This window comes from Pseudoliparis swirei, chromosome 20 (assembly GCF_029220125.1).
Source record: "Pseudoliparis swirei isolate HS2019 ecotype Mariana Trench chromosome 20, NWPU_hadal_v1, whole genome shotgun sequence".
Lineage (NCBI taxonomy): Eukaryota > Metazoa > Chordata > Actinopteri > Perciformes > Liparidae > Pseudoliparis > Pseudoliparis swirei.
This window is the reverse complement of record NC_079407.1, coordinates 12,155,582-12,173,370: the sequence shown is the minus strand read 5'-3', so window position 1 is coordinate 12,173,370 and position 17,789 is coordinate 12,155,582. Positions and strand designations below refer to the sequence as shown.

Sequence of the window (17,789 nt, the reverse complement as noted above, 5' to 3'; positions counted from 1 at the left end):
TAAAAGTATTGAGTAGAAACTGAAATTGTCATAGAAAAACGCACGAAAAATGATAAGTAACTTTTCATAAGACATCGTACGAACCGCGTATGAGGATACGTTGCTTTTGTGTCCCTCTTTGTGAAACATAGACGTAGTGAGACACATTGGAGGACTCTGTAACACTGACGTCATGCTTCTTCTTCTCCTTCAGTAGGTTAATGTAATTGTCCGATCAATAATGGAACACATGTTTGAATTTTATCTCTCTGTTCCCGTAGTTCCATGTGATACACAGGGGCTCGTTTATACTTCTGAACTATTGCTGGGTTATAATAAAACAGCTGATGGAAAGCAATAACCAAATCTTTTTCTTTTGTCTTTTTCTTCAACCTCCCACCAGTCCAAGCTGATCGTACCCAACAGCACGGCGGGGCTGATCATCGGCAAAGGTGGCGCGACAGTCAAGGCGGTGATGGAGCAGTCTGGGGCGTGGGTGCAGCTATCCCAAAAGCCCGAGGGCATCAACTTGCAGGAGCGTGTGGTCACCATCAGCGGTGAGCCGGAGCAGAATCGCAAAGCCGTGGAGATCATTGTCCAGAAGATCCAGGAAGACCCGCAGAGCTCCTCCTGCCTCAATATCTCCTACTCCAACATCACAGGGCCCGTCGCCAACTCCAACCCCACCGGCTCCCCGTACGCCAACTCGACCGAGGTCATGCCGTCCGCGGCGGCTGCCGCGGCAGCCACGGCTTCCTCTCTGCTCGGCCAGGCCAGCCTGGCCGGGTGAAACCTTCCGTCAGCTATGTCCAGCTTCTCAGGCAACGACCTGCTGACGATCACCTCCGCCCTCAACACCCTGGCCAACTACGGCTACAACACCAACTCCCTGGGCTTAGGGCTGAATCCCGCTGCAGCCTCAGGTGTGTTAGCCGCTGTAGCGGCCAATGCTAACCCGGCAGCAGCCGCCGCTGCTAATTTGTTAGCATCCTACGCCAGCGATGCATCAGGCAGCTTACCTCACCCAGCCAGTCTCGGAGGCTTCACCCTGGGATCCTGGCCGCGCTACAGGGGTCAACAACGGCTACTTAAGCGCTGCGTCACCCCTTGTGGCGTCATCTCTAATGGCCTCAGAGAAGCTTGGAGAAGGAGCAAAGGAAGTGGTTGAGATCGCCGTGCGGAAAACCTGGTAGGAGCCATCTTGGGGAAAGGAGGAAGACGCTAGTGGAGTACCAGGAGCTGACCGGCGCCAGGATCCAGATCTCCAAGAAAGGCGAGTTCATCCTGGAACTCGGAACAGGAAGGTGACCATCACGGGTTCCCAGGCCGCCACGCAGGCTGCACAGTACCTGATCAGCCAGCGAATCACCTATGAGCAGGGGGTACGTGCCACCAACCCACAGAAGGTGGGCTACACGCTGATCTTGTTCTTACTTATGGCGTTGACATTGAGCATTTGAACGTCTTCCCACAGAATCCTCTTCTGTCAGACCACAACCTCATAACTTTTGAATTTATACTACCGGAGTGTACTCCGTTAGTCAAAAGTTTCTACACTAGATGTCTAACTGATAGTGCTGTAGCTAAATTTAAAGCGATTCCTTCTGTATTTGATTCGATACCACGCCTCAATATAACAGAGGACTCCTGGTCTAACTTTAGTCCGTCCCAGATTGATCATCTTGTTGACAGTGCCATAGGCTCTCTGAGAATGACACTGGACTCGATAGCCCCTCTGAAGAAGAAGACAGTGAGGAAGAGGAGGTTTGCTCCCTGGTATAACCCTCAGACCCGCAAACTGAAGCAAACGTCACGAAAGCTTGAACGCATATGAATCTCGAAGAATCCCGCTTAGTTTGGCGAGATAGTCTTAAAACATATAAGAAGGCCCTCCGTAATGCCAGAGCAGCCTATTACTCATCAATAATAGAAAAAAATAAAACAACCCCAGGTTTCTCTTCAGCACTGTAGCCAGGCTGACAGAGAGTCACAGCTCTGTGGAGCCGAGCATTCCTATAAACCTTAGTGGTAATGACTTTATGAACTTCTTTAATGAAAAGATTTTAACTATTAGGGACAAGATTAATAATCTCTTGCCCATAACCAGTGCCAATCTGTTCTCAAGTGGAATGGCCTTGGAAACCGCTGTATGCCCTGGTGTATATTTGGAGGGAGTTTCTCCTATCAACCGTGACCAATTATTTTCAACGGTTTCTACTTCGAACACGCCTACCTGTCTCTTGGACCCCATGCCGACGAGGCTGCTTAAAGACGTTTTGCCTTTACTTGGCGGCTCTCATTAGATATTATCAATGTGTCTCTGCTAACAGGCCACGTACCACACTCCTTCAAGGTGGCTGTTATTAAACCTCTCCTGAAGAAGCCCACTCTGGATCCAGAGGTATTGGCTAACTACAGACCGATCTCTAACCTCCTTCCTCTCCAAGATCCTTGAGAAAGTGGTCGCAAATCAGTTGTGCGACTTTCTACATCATAATAGTTTATTTGAGAAATTTCAATCAGGATTTAGAAAACACCACAGCACCGAGACGGCACTGGTGAAAATTACAAATGACCTCTGAATGGCAGCAGATAAAGGACTCCTCTCTGTCCTGGTCTTGTTAGACCTTAGTGCTGCATTCGACACCATTGACCATGACATCCTGTTACAGAGACTGGAGCAGTCGATTGGCATTTCAGGCACGGCACTAATTTGGTTTAAATCCTATTTATCAGATCGATCTCAGTTTGTATTTGTAAACGATGACGCCGATAACCACCAACGTTAATCACGGAGTTCCACAAGGTTCTGTGCTTGGACCAATTTTATTTACCTTATACATGCTTCCTTTGGGCAATATTATCAGGAAACACTCCATAAACTTTCATTGTTATGCAGATGACACTCAACTATATTTATCGATAAAACCAGAGGAGAGCAACCAACTCTGTAAAATTCAAGCATGTCTTAAAGACATAAAAACATGGATGACCTGCAACTTCTTGATGTTAAACTCAGACAAAACCCAAGTAATTTTAATCGGCCCTGAGCACCTCAGAGATCAATTATCTGGTGATGTGGATTCTGTAGACGGCATTGCCCTGGCATCCAACACCACTGTAAAGAATCTTGGTGTTATCTTTGATCGGGACTTGTCCTTTAACTCCCACGTAAAGCAAATCTCAAGGACTGCATTCTTTCATCTACGTAATATTTCAAAAATCAGGCACATCTTGTCTCAAAAAGATGCAGAAAAATTGGTTCACGCGTTCTTTCTTTCGAGACTGGATTACTGCAACTCCTTATTAGCAGGCTGCTCTAATAAATCTCTTAGGTCCCTCCAGTTGATCCAGAATGCTGCAGCTCGTGTTCTCACTAAAACTAAGAAAAGGGATCACATCACTCCTGCACTAGCTGCTCTGCACTGGCTCCCAGTAAAATCAAGAATCACTTTTAAAATTCTTCTCTTAACCTACAAAGCCTTGATTGGTGATGCTCCATCATATCTTAAGGAGCTTGTCGTACCATATTGCCCCACTAGAGAGCTACGCTCACTAAATGCGGGACTACTTATAGTTCCTAGAGTCTTAAAAAGTAGAATGGGAGCCAGAGCCTTTAGTTATCAAGCTCCTCTTTATGGAACCAGCTTCCAATTTCAGTCCAGGAGGCAGACACAGTCACCTCGTTTAAGAGTAGACTTAAGACCTTCCTCTTTGACAGAGCTTATAGTTAGGGCTGAATCAGGTTTGCCCTGGTCCAGCCCCTTGATATGCTGCTATAGGCTTATAGCTGCCGGGGGACGTTTTAGGATGCACTGAGTACCTATCTCCTCTTTTTCTCTCCTTAAGGATGAATTTTCATCTCTCAATCACACGCTACTAACTCTCCTTTCTACCCGGAAGTCCTTTTGACTTTACGTCTCATGGGGTCATCGGCCCCTATGAGACGGCATAGATCCTATCTGCCTGATGGATCGTCTGGGTCGTGGAATTCCTGCTCATGACTACGCCACTGTCCTGTTGAGACTCCGCCCACTCCTCCTCCCCACCGCCATCTGCCTGATGGATCGTGGAGGTCTCCATCGTGGAATATGCCTACTATGAACTATTCATACACTCTGTCATATTCATTGAATGTATTTTAACTCTAAATCTGTCCTTCTGTACACATTACATCTATTGCATCTGTCCATCCTAGGAGAGGATCCTCCTCTGTTGCTCTCTCCAGGTTTCTTCCTTTTTTCCCCTGAAGGGTTATTTGGGAGTTTTTCCTGGTCCGATGTGAGGTTTTGGGGCAGGGATGTCTATGTGTACAGATTGTAAAGCACTCCGAGACAAATTTGTAATTTGTGAAATTGGGCTATACAAATAAACTGAATTGAATTGAATTGAATTAAAAGTGTGTGTGTGTGTGTGTGTGTGTGTGTGTGTGTGTGTGTGTGTGTGTGTGTGTGTGTGTGTGTGTGTGTGTGTGTGTGTGTGTCATCGCCTCACTCATTTTTACTACCCTTTGAATTCTGGAGCTGTGTTTCCATGGCAACAGTGACCCCTAGGAGTCAATGTTTTTTTTTTTACACAAATAGCCTCTTTAGAATTCCTCCCTCCATCCCTCTCTCTCTTTTCCTCTCTCTCCCTCCCCTCCCCCCTCCCCTCTTTTTCTCTCTCTCTCCCTCCCACTCTATGTACCTCTCTCTACCTCTTCATCAGCTGCCCTCTCATCTCTTTCTCTCCATTATGTGTTCAGGTGGTTGAAAACGCAGTGCGCTCCATGATGTCGTGTGTCTATCTCAGATCTCTCTCCTTCAAGACCTCGTCACACTGCTGAAACACACACACACACACACAAACTCTCTCCCTCTCTGTATGCAAACATGGTTCAGTCGCTCTATCCCTCTGCGTCTTTTCTTTGACTCTTTTAGTCTCCCGTCCTTCAGGGGAACAGCCTTGAAAAGCCGTTCCTGACCAAGTCCCTTTTCACGCTGACCTTGCCTTCATAGTTGGCACTTGAGCGTAACGGCGTGCGTGTGCACCGCTTCACCATGTTCTGCGCTATAACAGGGAGATTTCTCACGACCAATTTACCCATTGCACGTTGATTCTTGTTCATTTTCATATTGTTGAATTAATTTAATTTGGAGGGCTTGTTTAATCGGAACATCACTGGGTTGACCTTTTTTATTTTTTATTGTCGAGGCTGCATTCGTAGCCAGAACTACGGGGGCAATAAAGCGCATTCATTCATGCCACAGATGTAATTGATGTAATCATGAACCAGTAAGAGTGATGGGGGAGTTAAGAGAGAGAGTGGACGGGTCCAACAAACCACAAACAGCGATCTTTCAGTCGGGTAACGGCACTTCCGTAGTTATTTGAACCAAATTACAATTTTTATTTAACAGAAGTACGTACGTTTATTTCCTAATCCTAAGTATTTCACAATCTTCTCCTAAACTTAAATAAGTATTTTCCAATCTTTTCCTAAATCTAATTAAGTATTTTTCTATCTTTTCCTGAACTTAACAAAGTATTTTTCTATATGCGAGTTGTTTGCTGTCAGAAGACAGAAGTATATTTTCAATTAAAAGTATTGAGTAGAAACTGAAATTGTCATAGGAAAACGCACGAAAAATGATAAGTAACTTTTCATAAGACATCGTACGAACCGCGTATGAGGATACGTTGCTTTTGTGTCCCTCTTTGTGAAACATAGACGTAGTGAGACACATTGGAGGACTCTGTAACACTGACGTCATGCTTCTTCTTCTCCTTCAGTAGGTTAATGTAATTGTCCGATCAATAATGGAACACATGTTTGAATTTTATCTCTGTTCCGTAGTTCCATGTGATACACAGGGGCTCGTTTATACTTCTGAACTATTGCTGGGTTATAATAAAACAGCTGATGGAAAGCAATAACCAAATCTTTTTCTTTTGTCTTTTTCTTCAACCTCCCACCAGTCCAAGCTGATCGTACCCAACAGCACGGCGGGGCTGATCATCGGCAAAGGTGGCGCGACAGTCAAGGCGGTGATGGAGCAGTCTGGGGCGTGGGTGCAGCTATCCCAAAAGCCCGAGGGCATCAACTTGCAGGAGCGTGTGGTCACCATCAGCGGTGAGCCGGAGCAAAATCGCAAAGCCGTGGAGATCATTGTCCAGAAGATCCAGGAAGACCCGCAGAGCTCCTCCTGCCTCAATATCTCCTACTCCAACATCACAGGGCCCGTCGCCAACTCCAACCCCACCGGCTCCCCGTACGCCAACTCGACCGAGGTCATGCCGTCCGCGGCGGCTGCCGCGGCAGCCACGGCTTCCTCTCTGCTCGGCCAGGCCAGCCTGGCCGGGGTGGGGGCCTTCCCGTCAGCTATGTCCAGCTTCTCAGGCAACGACCTGCTGACGATCACCTCCGCCCTCAACACCCTGGCCAACTACGGCTACAACACCAACTCCCTGGGCTTAGGGCTGAATCCCGCTGCAGCCTCAGGTGTGTTAGCCGCTGTAGCGGCCAATGCTAACCCGGCAGCAGCCGCCGCTGCTAATTTGTTAGCATCCTACGCCAGCGATGCATCAGGCAGCTTACCTCACCCAGCCAGTCTCGGAGGCTTCACCCTGGGATCCCTGGCCGCCGCTACAGGGGTCAACAACGGCTACTTAAGCGCTGCGTCACCCCTTGTGGCGTCATCTCTAATGGCCTCAGAGAAGCTTGGAGAAGGAGCAAAGGAAGTGGTTGAGATCGCCGTGCCGGAAAACCTGGTAGGAGCCATCTTGGGGAAAGGAGGGAAGACGCTAGTGGAGTACCAGGAGCTGACCGGCGCCAGGATCCAGATCTCCAAGAAAGGCGAGTTCATCCCTGGAACTCGGAACAGGAAGGTGACCATCACGGGTTCCCAGGCCGCCACGCAGGCTGCACAGTACCTGATCAGCCAGCGAATCACCTATGAGCAGGGGGTACGTGCCACCAACCCACAGAAGGTGGGCTAAACCAGACAGCCAATGAGAAACGAGGAGGAAAAGTGGAAAAAAATAAAAGAGTGGGGGCTTGGGGGAGGAGTATAAAAATAAGTGAGAATGAGAATGGAAAAAAGGAGAGGAGAGCAAGAATGTCAGAAGGAATCGTCCGCGCTGTTTTCTTCTGCGTGTTTTCAGTATTCTCTATTTAAAAAAAAGATATTTTGACGCGGAGCAAAAATGTGCTGAGAAGACGAGGAGAGAGAGGAGCGAGTTATCACGCTGAAAAACCAAGAAAAAATGGTGTAACATGTAAATAAGGTTTTATTACTTAATGTCTTGACCTTTTGGGGATTTTTTTATTGTTTGGTTTCATTGTTTTATTTGTTTGGTTTCGTAAATTAAGCTGTCTTTTTGTTCGTTTGTGTATTGTGTGGACAAAGCTGAATGCCATGTAGACAGGCCGACTGCCTGAGAGGCTACAGGAAGTGGGGCAGGGAGGGAGGGGCATGGGTGCGGAGGGGGGTGCTTGCATTTACAGGGTACATCCCTCCAGCCCCCCCTCCCCGCACCCCCAACCCTAAATCCCTGATAGAAACCACCCTTACCTCTCCCTCCCCCTGCAGCCCACACCCGTCCCCCTCCCGTCCGGCTTTTGTTTTCCTTCTAGTTTTGATTTGCCCCTTGCCCCGCCCCCTCCCAAAGCCTCTCTCACTACTTGCCCTCCCCTCCCCTCTCTCCTTCCCCCCTCCGTTTTACAAGGGTTTTTTATAATGAGCAAGACTGCAAACTTAAGCCCGGTGTGTGAGGGAAGAAACGTCCTCGGACCCCCCTCCGACCCCTCTTATTCGCCTCCTCCCAGCCTATGATCTCACCTCCCCCCTCCTCCCCCTCTCTCTGGGAGATGGAGGAAGGGGCAAAGCTAAATCAGGGAAGGGTGTGGGACGGAGGGGCGAGAATCAGCTGGGCGTTACTTCATTTGCACACCACCCCCTGTGCACCCTGTGTTGTATCCCACAAGCAGTGCAGGGGCCCTACACCCCCCCCCCCCCACACACACACATGCACGCGAACACACACACACACCTAACGCAGCCCTAGTGTTTGAGATGGCGAGGCGCACGCTGATGACCTCACGTAGTGCGAAACCGACGAGAGTGATACTGTGCAAGCTGCGGCAAACACACGGGATCCACGCCATATGTTTGCAGTCTGCTGTGAGAATTCTGATCACGAGATTGTCATGATTTATTAGGAATCATCGCCATCGTCATTATTTATTAATGAATTCACCCAGAAAGAGAAAAACAGCTCAGTCCTTTTTTATTGTTCCCTTCTTTTCTTTTCTTTTTTATCTGTGAATTCAGGTTGACATGAATGTAAATGAGACTATTTTTTTATTTTAATCTTTAGGTTTAATTTAAGTGGTTTGAAGATAAATAGTAATGTTACATAGTGTAATATATGTCTTATTTAAGTCCAGTAAGCCGCCCCAGGCGTTAATATCAGTGAATTATATACAGTCAAATAGCAGGAACAGGGAATGCACACACACACACGCACTGAAACAAAACACTAAGATGACATGTTTGGTGCACACTGCAGTACGACCTCTAGGTCAGCAAAAGAATACCTGAAAACTACTCACTCCACAGGCGTGTGACAGTTTTTGCCTACAGTGTCACCGAGATGAGACTCGGGCGAGCCGCTCAGCCTGTGGTGTGCCCCAAAAGCATTTCGACTAGAACAAGCCAGAGCAAGACTCACAACATACAACTACTGAGAAAACACTGAAACCTGTCGTTGCTCGTGCGGGGGTCCGTCTCACGAGTAGAGTTGCTCCTTTAGGACAGCGTGCATATCAGTCATGGAGATAAATAGCCTTACTGATCTTCGCCCTCGTCAAACAACCGTCCGACTGCCGGCGAGGCAAAATGCAGACACGAGAGTATTTCAACACACGTTCAGGGATTTGAGCTCATTCCCGCCTCTGGCAAACCGCAAGTCTCCCACGGCAACAGGTGTGTCAACCACTGTAGACCCAGGAGGCTGCTGAAGATGCTGTCTGTTATTTGATTGTTTTAATTTTGTATTTTGTGTCGTGTTATTATTTGGTTTTTTTATTTGTGGGAGTTTTTTTTACAATCGGAGTACACTGAATTGTTTGTCTTAATGCACTGTGAAGCGAGAGAGCGGTTCTCTCTGCCCACGAGGTCAGGGACGTGTGCTGTAGATGGCATCGCGATCGGATGGTGTTTTTTTGTGCATTGGGGGCGGGGGGGACAAAACACATATATGAAATATATGTAGAATGCATATGAAGAACTTGTACGTTATATCTGAAGGGGAAGAGACTAGGTCGATGAAGAGGATATCAATCGATTGAGTTGATGAGTCGAGATCTATTAGAGTCCACTTGTTGTTCCAGAAGAGCCTTTTTGTAATCAGAGGGTGGGATGTTGGGAGTGTTAGGAGTCCAGCAGCAGATTAAAGAGACTGGAAAAAATTATATAAAATTCACTTTTCTATCGCAGCTGTGTCTTTTTCATAAGCAGTTGGAATTGGTCATGCACTGTACGTCCCAGCGGGCGAATCCCTGGATACGTATTAAAGTATAGGAGCAGAAGTGTGACAGAAATGTAAAAAGATGACAAGTATTGAGGAGGGGGTGTATTTTATTTATTGACCTAAACAGCCCCGGTGAGGGTAGGGAACTCCTCTTAAGATGAAGGAAAAACAAACCTTTTTTAAAAAACAAATCCGACACAAAGTCCTCCACGCTATCGAACGTGTCACTCTCTGTTGGAGCGCCAGTGAGGGTTTATCTCCGCAGCTTGGTAAGGAGGCTTCTTTACTCCCATCTAACACCATCCACACTCTCCTCACCTCCCCCTGTCCCCCTCACCCGTCCTCCCAGTCCTCCAGCGCACTCCCATCCCGACACCGCCTGTACCTCCGACCACATCGCTCCATGGGTGTCTATGTCTGGTGTGACGATCAAACGCACGTCTGCTGAGGAAAAGAAATGCCGTGGATCAATTTTCGCTTCTCTTTAGCTCCTCGGGGGGGCGGGAGGGGCTAGGCGGGGGCGGCCAACAGGAAAACGACCATGCCTGCAGAGGAAGTCGTCGAATACCTTAAAAACATACACATATCGTGAGGGAATACCTTGTCATTGACAGGGGGGTTTGACTGGATTCATGTTTGATATTTTGTGGATAAGAACCTCATAAGATAGTAGTTGTCGTACGTAGATGGAGTGTGCTTTGGTTCCACTGTAGAAGTGCGTTGTGCTGGAGGCAGTTTGTTTGGCACTGAAACCAGGAATTTGCAGACTGCTCTGAGAACCTTTCCTGACCTTTAATAGACTGAACACATTTTCAGTCGTAGCTAAATTGAACCACAGATGATTCCACCATTCGCAGCACAGCGCATTCGCAGTGGAACAAACTGCATTGGAGTTCCTGCTGTAGGTGTCAGTGGAGTTGATTAGTTCTGGATGTGTTTCTTCTTCATCTCATTAATCAAACCTCGGTTTGTCTTTTAAACAGCGTCCAATCTCTTTAGTCGTCTCGATGTTCGGGGACGGAGATCAAATGTGATCGAGTACTGGAAGCAATACATGTAGTGGCATGTCGTCCTGTCCTTTATCCTCTGTCTGCCATTGGAGCTTTGGATTTAGACGTTGAATAGGTTTACACGAGTAATCTTCATTTTTGTTGAATTTGTGGGAAAATGCTGCTATTTAATAATTACTGATGTACTAAAAATACTTGGTGAAAACATATCGAAATCTGTCCTTTAGCTGGAGAGGCTAGTCTCAAGCGGCAGTGTAATACAAGCTCTGTTATAAGCTGACGATAAGGTAATAATAGTGTCATTCTAACCTGAACAAGTTAAACCTGTGCCAAACTAGATCTGTAAATGTGTCGATTTAAACCCCCTTAGATAAGAGGAGACATACTTTTATATTAAGAAAATGTGAAAAGTGCCAAATGAACCATATTTATGATTTACACAGGGGAAGAGTCGTCCATGTGATCGTTTTTAAGTCAGTAACGGCGTTTGTTTAAGCCGTCTCAGTTCCTGCTACAAGAGGAGGGACCGCAACGTTAGCAGAGGTGTTCAGCCAGTCCTCCGGGAACCACATTTCCCAGGATGCAACAGCACTGCGACTCTGAGGCTAGACAAATCAACATAGCGATAGGTTAGCATAATTCCGCTCAACAAATTTAATAAAATGTGACTTGATAGCATTCTTAAATACAGCCTTTTATAATAACGATGAAAATGTATTTTGTGGAAATAGATGTTATCTTTTTTGCACGTCTATATTGCATGATATCGAAGTGAAACGTGGACAAAAGAGAAACAAAAAATAACAAAAAGAAGTGGGAAAAAAATTCATTTGGCAGTGTGCATCATTCAGTTTTTCGCCAAATCTCTGCATGCCGATAAGGGTAGATCATTTTGATATTGTTTTACACGCGTTCAAATGTTTGTTGTCTGAGTCCCGGTCACGACGGAGTAGTTTTTCGTTAAGTTGTCATTCTTGACGGGAACGAATATAAACTCTCCAACAAACCTAACAAAGACTATGTTGCTACTAGCCGAGCGAGCTTGTGCTGAAAAGTTTTCAGTTGCTGCCGAACCTTAGACAGAAAAAAATAAAAAAATGTCATTTCAAAGTAAGACTCAGATTGTCCATGAATGTACTCACCTCTGCATAAGTTTGCATATCACTCCTCTGACCATTGACGTGCAGTAGAGGCTTACGTGTGTTCTAGTGTGTATATTTGTGTGCATATTAACATTACTAACCCTCGACGCGCTCACGTCGAGTTCTCAGTATGTTGTCTTTCCTTTTTTTAATATCACCCCCTACCCACCTTCTGCTCTCTGAGCTCTGGCTTGTCTTTGCATTGATATGCACCTTATTCGCCTCAAATATGACATGGAGCATCTGCAACCCCCATCCCGTGTATTCCAACAGGAGAGATTTGTAAAAGAGAGTGTGTGAGGCAAAGGCGAGGTGAATCCCCCCCCCCCCCCCCCCAAAAAACCTCTCGGTCTCCCTTGGGTGCCTCGTTGCAGAGTTTGGGACAGATTGTGCTTTCACTCCCTTATTATGCAATTCAAGGCTCTGATCTCAGGGAGAGAAACAGCGCTGAACATTACCAGTGTGTTTTCTCTCTTTCTTTTTTCCAAACTCAGTTCAATTATAGGCTTTTATTGGCTTTAATGTAAAAAAAAAAAAGAGAGATTCTGCCAAAGTCCGTCCCCTCTCTCTCTCTCTCTTGCTCTCTCTCTCTCTCAATCCTTAATATGCAACCAGTATTTCCAGTGTGGTCATGTTTTGTATCCAGACAGATGTTGTCATGGGAGATGGCCCGCTTCCTACAAAACTCCCCCTAAAAAAAATGAAAAAAAGTTAAATAAACCCCATTCCTGCTCCATGTTTGCACTAAACTCTCTGCTGTTACTGTGCATGGCAGGCCGAGCCGAGGGTGGGGGGTCGGGTGGTGTGCGAGTCTACTGTAGATGTGTATCCTTACTGTTAGGTGTTCTTATCCAGCGGTCTATTTAGACATGCAAGCTCCTCTCCCTCTCTCTCTCTCTCTCCCTCTCTCCCTCTCTCTCTCTCTTACTGCTCCGTGCTCGTGGTTGTCTTGTGTGTGCAACGTATAGCCGGCTAGTCATTATGGTTTCTTCCTTTCTGTTGATCTTGTGATGTGTCGAGGAATGCAAACTTAATTTCCACCTGCTCGCCAGGTGACCTCATCGCTTCTCAGTGGGTGTGGCTCTCCGACATCGTCCTCCGATTTATTTTGTCGATTGACCCTCCACCTCCACCTCCAACGCCACCTCCACAAACTCAAACCCACTCTCACCCACACCCACCACTGACCTCCTCAGACATATTATGGGACCCCGCTCCTCCCCCTTTTCCACCCCCACCTCCCCCCACCCGATTCAGGCCCCATCGAAGCACCAGCAACCGTAGACTGCATTTGTCATATCACTGTTTTTCTGTTAACTTCTTCTCGTTCGCTGTTGATTTTTTCAAATTGTTTTCCCCTGGTTTCTTTATTTGTACTGTATGCTCTGTCTAACCTAGACCAGTTTTTTTTTTTACAAAAATGCCATTTTCTGTGTGTAGCCTGTTTACCCCCTCCCAAACACACATACACACACACACACATACACACACACACACACACACACACACACACACATACACTCTCTCTTCCATGCCCTCTTTTTTGCACTTTCACTGCCCACTCCTCCTCCTTCAGCCCGAACATACACACACTTTCCTCCTCCTGCCTCCCTGAGTCTCTTCTCTCGAGTGCCAAAATATAACAGAGAGGGGAAAAAACAACAAAACAACAACAACAACTACCATTCCAAGCGTTTCTTTGAGTTGTTCTTGTGTGTCGGACATCCATCCTTGGAAGCACCCATGAAGCCAGCATGCTCCGCCCTCATAACATGATGTCGCTCATGACGCCTCAACTGAACAGCACCTTTTGCCCCCCACCACCACCACCACCACTCCTCCTCCTCCTCCTCCTCCTCCTCACCACCCCCCACAGAGCTAAACCCGACAAGGATTAACCCCTCTGCAGGTTGTCTACCTACCTCCTGCCCCGCCTCTCAACCTACCTAAAAAACACCACTCATGCCAGCTGCTTTCCTAATTCTGTCATCTCTTCAGCCTGTGGGACTCCATTGATTGTGTGCCATAGTGTTGGGGGCACCTTTCACTCTCCTCACCTCTCCCCCCTTTCTACCCCTCCCCAACGCTCACCCTCACCTCTCTCTCTCTCTCTCTCTCTCTATCCCCCCCCCCCCCTGCTCTCGCTCTAGCTCCATTTGATTTTTCTCGATGGGAAAGATAAAAAAAAACTCCATTTTCTAATGATGATTTTTTTGTTGTTGTTTAACATTCAAACCACGCACGCCGACACACGCCCCGCCCCTCTCCACCTCCTGTGCGCGGTGGTGCGGGGAGCGTTACCGCACCGCCAGCTGCGCAGCCATCCTCTGTCTTCTTGAACTTTTTTGAACTTTCACCCCCTCATGAACTTTATTGACCTTCCGCCTCCTCCTATACCCCCACCCACCCCCACCTCTGTGTTCATCCAACTGTTTTGGACGATAACTCTCCATTCCATCCCCAAAACCTCTCTCTGAGACTGTGCAATGCTCGCTGATACGATTGGATTTTTTGGGGGGTTTGTTTAATTGTTTGTTGCTCATCATCGGGGACAATTCTCTGAGATATAAGTCGAAAAATGAACAAAAAAAGAAATAAAACATACGAAAAGAAAAAAAGGAAATGATGACAAACAAAAGGAAGAAGAAGAAGAAAAAACACTAAAGAAGTGTTTCTCCACAATTTCTTTCTCTCTCTCATTGTAAATATTTTGTCAGATTTTTTTGCCGAGCTGTAAAGGGAGAAGTGTTGAGCAGAAAGGGGCCGGCAGCATAAAGAGGGCCGAGTGGACGTGGAAGACGATCATCACACTCCTCATCCTCTGTATCCGATAGTTAGGGCTGCCTGTATAATCGGCTATGCTAGTTCTACTGTGTTAACCTGTGCTGTTGTTATTAGTCTTGATTTACCTCCTGTATTCGCTGTTTAGTGTCCATGTTGGCGAGCAAACTCTTTAGATACCTGTGCTCGCCGAACAATGATGACTAGCCTTGAGAAGTAGCCCCAAGCCATTCTCAACGCAGGGCTGTTTTGTTGTGCATTTGTTGGTGTTTTCCTAACAGTGAGTTGTAGTGGCGCTCATATCTTTTTACATCGAGACATAGTTGTTGAAAATTATTGGTCGTGTTAGATACATATCATCGTGGGGAAAAAAAACGTCTCGACACGGCTCCTCCATGTTTGTGAAACAAAAAAAGAAAAAGAAAAAAGATACGCCAGGGAGGTAAATAGAACAAAACAATTATAATAAAGCTCCTCCCGGGCTGCAAAACGAGGAAGCTGAGCTGATAACTTTTGTGCAATACAGTCCTAGTTTACATAATTTAGAATGGTAGTTAAGAGAGGATAACCTCAGCAGGTGCCACTCAACCATCCCATTGCCTGCAGAACTAAAACTCGGGTCATATCTCCATATTTCCGCCAGTGCATCCGAGACATCTTTGAAAGTATTAAAGTGACCTGCCTGAGATTAGACTCCACCATTTCATCGCATCGCTCTGAGCTCCACTCTTGATTTATGCTGCCTGCCCCCATTGCCCTGAAAACACCACATGAGCTATTTATTTCTCAGACTATTATTATTATCATACTATTAATAAATAACAATGAGAAAAAAGGGAACGACTGGAAAAGGTGAATTAATATTAGTATTTGTTTATTTGTTCTTTTTTTAGTATTTTAGTGGTTGCTTTTAACAACATTCATTAACTGACTTAAAGAGTATTGAATATTTAATGTAATTGTAGCATTGTGTTTGTAAAGAGAAAAAAAACCTTAGTGAGTTGTGTTTCTTGACTTGTGGATTACCAGTGAAGTGGGCAATCTAGTGCTAATATATATGAGGTCTTTTTTTTAAGGATTCTTATTTTGCGACAGCAACAGCAGTCATTATAAATGTTCATTTTAGCATCACCTGTCTTCCGTTGTCTTATTCTTCACCTTCCACCACACTCTGCATCATCACAGTAACACATCGCAAGTCTGGGGGTGGGCAAGAGTGACTGTGTGTGTGTGTTTTGTGTGTGTGTTTTGTTTGTGTGTGTATGTGTGTGTGTTTGTCATAAATGCATGTGTAAATGTAAGTTAACAAACCTGTGTGTTTATTTATATGTGTCTATGCAAACTGTTAAATGTCGGTGTGTGTGTGTGTGTGTGTGTTTGTGTTTTTGTATGGGTGTGTCTGCTCAGTTATGTATGAGTACATGCCTGTTTGTGTGTGTGTGCATGTGTGTGTGTGTGTGCTGGATATGTGCGGGCAGGGTTCAGGGTGGGTGTTCTGTCCAGTGTCCACCAACAAAAGCTAAAACCGGTCAGGCCTCCATACCTCCTGATGGAACCTCCTGACGTTATAGCTGCAAACCCTCATCCTGTGATCTGACTCAACTCGACTGTTCATAACCCCCCTTCAGTCACCTGATCAAACCAAATCAACCAATCACTGTCCACCACTACCGCCTTCCCTCCTGCGCCATCCTTTTTGCTGCACACCACGTCAGCCCCATGTGATGTTCTCCATCGATAACATACTGTCACAATCTACTGTTACATGCCGACAGCTCTGGGGATAAATACTCGTCTAGACTGGACCTCCAAGTGCTCACAATGTGAGACCCTCTTGGATTAGTATTTACTCATTTGAGATCATTAAGTGTTTGCAAATGAAACAATGCGTTCCTTGAGTTGCTCTAAAATATTTTTAAAAACAAGTATAACTCAAGGGGTGCATCACTAACTCCAACTAAAGTTGAGTTTGTTTGCAATGTGGATGAACTGGCCCTTTAATCTGCACAAAGTGCACTGGTTCTGTATTTGCTCATTGTTTGAAGCCATTTTAAAGCCACTTATTTTTCTCCAGAGCTGCATATTACATTCTACTGTCCATACTACTATATGTGCCACATACTACCTTACCAGGTCAGAATTCACCTTAACCTGTCTCCATGCCAACCACTGAGGGGCCAGTTGCACTGCAACCTGCTCCCGCCACAACAAACCAACCTACCAACCAACCATGTTCCTCAACCACGAAGGCCACGCCCACCTGGCTATGATCGTTCCATAGAAGAAGAAATAGAGAAAGAGAGTGGATAGGAAGGAGGGATGGCGGATGAAAGAGACGTAGTTGTGATTCTCAGGGTGTCTTATATTGATCTACTGTTCAGTCTGCTCTGCAGTCTCTCACTGTTGTCCTGTTGCCCTGAACTGAGCCCAAAGACGATCATGTCCTTGCATGACAAATTCCTTGTACAACTGATTGACTACTGACCAATTCCTCTTGATCAGTTGATTGATAGTATTGATTGACCAATTCTCTCTCGCTACATAGCCCGCCAGGTGAATGAACTAGGCACTGTAACTAATGTTTACAACCCAAATGAGACCAACAACGCTGTTGAAAGAATGTCTAGGACTTTTAAAAAAAGGAAAAAAAGAATGGAGACAAAACTCTGAAGAGTACTTATTTCTAAATGATGGAACTTTTCGCTTACTTTCTATGTGACATGAGGTAATGTAATTTTTGTTCAATCATTGCATGTGACTATTTTGATTTGCAATGAAACTGTTAGAATGGATGGTACATTTGTGACGTCAGTGCAACAATGAGACGCCGACGCTAGGAATCAATGTCGGTGCCTCACAACAGTGTTTTCATGTTCCCCGTGAGGAGTGCTCATGGACCAATGAATGCTAAATGTGTGACCATACAAAGCTGTTTTGTTTATTTGTACATGGTTATGGGTCAAATAAACCATTGAAGCAAATTAACATCTTTAGTCTTAAGGAGTAAGCCCTCACGCATTTGTTTGTAGAGTCAGTACCCAGAGTGGTACTTTGGGTATTGTAGTAGATGCAGTGTTACGAGGTAAGTTTCCGCAGTAAGAGTTGATTCAACATGGCACCTGGTAATGTGCTTCCATTCAGATATTTTGAGCTTTTATATGGCTTGACGTAGTCGGGTCAACGCGTTAGGGAAGGTGAAGAAGGAAAAACAATCGGGGTTTGATCCGTTTTCAAACATCGGCATCCTCCCTGAGACAGCAGCATCACAATTTAAGAAGGGGTGGGGTTCCACTCTCTGACATATCCATCTACCCACAATCCTCCTGTGCACCAGAGTCATCCGATCAACCAACACCTGCACCCC

The 17,789-nt window shown here is 45.9% G+C and overlaps 1 pseudogene; it reads left to right on the top strand.

The window, feature by feature from the left end:
- The window catches only part of LOC130210761 (RNA-binding protein Nova-1-like), a 77,698-nt pseudogene extending 62,142 nt beyond the window's left edge, over positions 1-15,556 (top strand).
- The last annotated feature ends 2,233 nt before the right edge of the window (positions 15,557-17,789 follow it).